Source organism: Mytilus trossulus, chromosome 12, assembly GCF_036588685.1.
Source record: "Mytilus trossulus isolate FHL-02 chromosome 12, PNRI_Mtr1.1.1.hap1, whole genome shotgun sequence".
Classification (NCBI taxonomy): Eukaryota; Metazoa; Mollusca; class Bivalvia; order Mytilida; family Mytilidae; genus Mytilus; species Mytilus trossulus.
In genome coordinates, this window is record NC_086384.1 from 42235002 (window position 1) to 42239363 (window position 4362).

Genomic DNA, 4362 nt, shown 5'->3' on the forward strand with positions numbered 1-4362 from the left:
CTTGTAGCTTGCATTAAATAAGTTTGGTTAAATGTAGTAAATATTTTTTATCAGATGGATTTTTGTTTGTCCCCAAATACATTGCTCAAACTTCTCCATATGTAAATGAAAAAAAAGGATAAAATTTTGAAAAAGTACCATAGCAACCGCACAAGGGTGGTTGCATGTAGTAAAAGGTTTATTATCTTATTGATTACGTGGTAGTAATACATTGCTTAACGTCTCCGTATAAGAAAATAAATTTTGAAAAGTGCACCACAAGAAACAAAAAAATGTGTTTCGGCTCCATACCTGTTCGAACGCATGTCCGTCGTCGCCCGTATTCTATCATTTATTAATATGGACATCAAATTAAAAAACCTTCAATACAATTGAGAAAAAATACTTCTTCATTCTGAAAAAAACACATTAATAGTATTTCAACAACAATTCATTTTTTTTACAAATCTTGTCCATTAAACACAACAAATACCATGATTCCCGTGTAATCAGTTATGTAATATGACACGTGTCAAACGGTTCATTGATTTTCGGCACCTCAAAGAAATACGGGCACGTGTCTAAATAATGTTGAATATGTTATTCATCCATGATTATTTTTCTACAAAAATTGAAATTTATGCATTAAATATCATTCTCTACCATAATATGAAAAGAAATTGCATGTAACAGCACCCCATCTAGTCCTTAGTGGCATGTTATATGTCCTTAGCTCCTTAGCAGTGTTTAGACGCACCCATATTAATCTAAAGTAAAATCTGGATCCGCACCTGTTATATTTGGCGTAAATTAAAAATTTCTGTTTTAGCTAAAATACTTGAGTTCAATGGCACGTGCTAGTAATCAACCGAGGCAACAGGAAACAAAATCAATGATCCATAACGCAAAAAGTAAATGACTATTTTACAATATACAATAAAAAGGTGCCAAATATATTCATTTTCTCCGTGTCAGATTTTTATTGACTGTACAATCGCTTGCAAGTTAGCTGTACAATTATTCGGAGCCTTCCTGTACAATCACTTTGAACTTTCCTGTAGAATTGCTTGGTAAAATTTATTAAATAATAAATACATTGCATATGCATTGCATTGGTTGTTCCTTGTCTGTCCTATTACATTCATCTATGGTATTTGAAATGAAAATAAGCACAAAACCAGTCATTTTGACAATTAAGATTATTTTAAGGAACCCTTTTAAGGTAACTATACCAGAGACACTAATTAAAATGTGTACAATAGATATAAAAAAAGAAGAATTGCCAAAGAGACAACTCTCCACAAGACCAAAATGACACAGAAATTACCAACTATAGGTCACCGTACGGCCGTCAACAATGAGCAATACCTCATAGTAAGCTATAAAAGGCCCGAAAATAACAATGAATGATATAAAGTTTTTTAACACTACAACCACAGAAGAAGGGTGGCTGCTTTTATATTTCCATATGTCGGGGTTTAAATCCCATTCAATAGAAGAAGATGGGGGGAAAAGGTGTTTGGCTATATTTATATCATGTCTATCATGACGCGGGGAACTGCTACATAGTTGTTAATAATTCGTAAATCATAATTTAAATTTCACCAATAATAGGGAGCATTAAGTCGCAGAAATAATTAAGGACAGTCTCTTTATGTAAAGAATATACCACATTGAGCTTTCTGAACTTTCTTCTGTCTTCTAGCAATTTCCGGACTATTTCGAAATATGTAGTCTAACGTCTGACATATAAGTATGCAAATTCAATAATTACATGTAGTTTAATCCAGATTAGATTTAAACGATCAAGTTTATTTCTTTATAATGCATAATTGGGACAAATTCGTTGTTCAAAATTATTTTCCAAGTGTTATTTAGATTTCAAATATGCATATTGAAAGTAAATTTTAGTATTGTTTATTGAATCAATTAAAATTCAGATCAAATCCGCTTAAAGAAAATAAAACCGGCGAATGACACTCATTTTTGTTGAAATTGGGTTTGACTGACCTTAATTGATATTTTGTTTAAAACAATTCTTCAAATTAAATATACAATTAATTTACGTTTTTAAGGGGGCATTGAACCTGAAATAAATACTAGTAACAACAATACAGGCTTACAGTATTTTGAATCATTTTTGAAGTGTTCCAATCGGCGTTTTACGTTTCCGCAAATTGGCATTACTTTTCCGCGAAAAAAAGATGACGTTTCCGGAAAAAAAAGTTTACGTTTCCGCAAATAAATATCTTACTTTTCCGGAAAAAAAGTTACTATTCCGGAAAAAATAAATTATTACTTTTCCGCAAATAATTAAGGAATACCTATTGATCGAAAGCAAAGCTAAAATAAAAAATAAATATGCATGAAGTTAAAGGTCATCATAACATATAAGTAAAAAACATCATTAAAATGTATCGAAAACGTATGTTCAAACATATCTTGATAGGAGTACATAAGTCAGTTCTGGCAGAATATTTGTAGCCAACACGTCGTGCAAAGACCATTGGAGCACATTCACCGTTTACAAGTTCTGTATTTTGTTTAGGAAGGAAGTCCATCTTCTCCTTTTCATACCATCGAATGGGTGCTTTTACAGTTAGAGTTCTCATCTTTATGTAAGATGTTGTCTTCAGTTTCAATAAAACATCGACAAAGACAAATATGGTAGGATGCTTAAAACTGCTCGCACAGGTAGACACTAAAAGACTCGACACAATTCGTTGTTCTCTTTTCCTCGCGGTCAAGGGTGATGCCCAAATGCTTGGTGGAAATCTCAATTGCCACCCATATGAAATTCCAATATATAATCGGTAGACCTCATGCATTTATCTTCAGATGGAGCATCGGCAATTAATTCAACATTTAGCATTCTTTAATCATGTCAGTTGGCAAGTAAGCCAAACCAAAGATTTCTCAATAAAGTTTAACTCATCCTTACTCGAGTCAACTAGTTATACACAATGTTAATTGTAGCTATACTGAGATCAGAACATTTGTTTTATTAAAAATTATATCACATATGTACATTCAAATCTTTATAATTTACCAGGTAAATTTGCGGAAAAGTAATAAATGCAAATTGCGGAAACGTATACTTTAAATTTGCGGAAACGTAGTATTGGGACTTTGAATAATTAGCGGAAATGCAATACGCCCGTTCCAATATAATAAACCAGAGACACATAACTTGTAATTTATGTCTCTGAATGAACGAATGATAATTTTTACGAATAGAAAGAATAAAGCAAGTCTGTCCGAAAGGTGATTGTCAATTTGATATTTCAAAGGCAAATGTATAACTATAGTGTGTTCATTGTATACTTAAACTTAAACCAGAATGCGTCGAAATGTCTCTGCATGTTTATAACAGTCACAAGTCACTTCTAAAATTAAAGATCAGCGATCGATTAAAAATTCATGCAATAATATTTTGTTAAAAGTGATCGAGATGCCCTTATCAGGTAATTCAAATAATCGGACCCTTATTTTTTTTCTTCCAAAACACGTTAAAGTTAATATCAGAGCCATATAATTCATGTTTTATATCTATGCTAGTACTAGTATAATTTTCTCAGATTATATTCTCTGTTGATATGCATCTTTCTTTTAAGGTCTTAAAAAGTCTTGTTTTTCTCTAACACTTTAGAATAGTATATCGGGACCATTTCTGAAAATAATCGTTCAAAATGCAAATTTAAGTTTTAGCCTTTAAAACTTGTATGCCAGATAATTTGACCACATGACAAGAAATTCTACAATAAACATTGGTCACGCATGACAGATTCCGACGTGAGACAGTCACGTGCCGTTACAATAGCCAGTGTACACGCATCAGTGCACACATGTATGTCAAATAGGTCAGTTGATTGGAGGAATGTTACCTCAAACACGCCTACCTCAAACTAATACCCAATCAAACGCCTTTACCAGAAACATAAATAATACATATCAGATTTGGTTGCGTATTCAACATTTGAAAAAGTTTATAAACTCTTAATTCGAGATGCAAGTTTTCTTATAAATTTCAGCTATCTAGTGATGAAAAAATATAAATTTAAAAACAAATACAAATTAAAAGTTTTTCGAAATTTTCCGTAGTCTATTCGTCAAAAAAAAAAACCCACCAGCAATCCAAAATATAAGAGATCATACAATACAAATCTAACAAGACTCTCAAAGGTGTTTGCCAAAAATTATTTGAAATAAAAGATTTTCGTGCAGACGAGAAACAACATTGTATTATATAATTAGCATGAGAAGTAAATTTGACCAAATGAATGAAAAAAACTTTTAACAGAGTAAGTGCACATATTTCTAATGGCGACATCCACCCATATCCAGGTTACGTCGCCGAAAAAGAAAAGTATATTTATAATAATA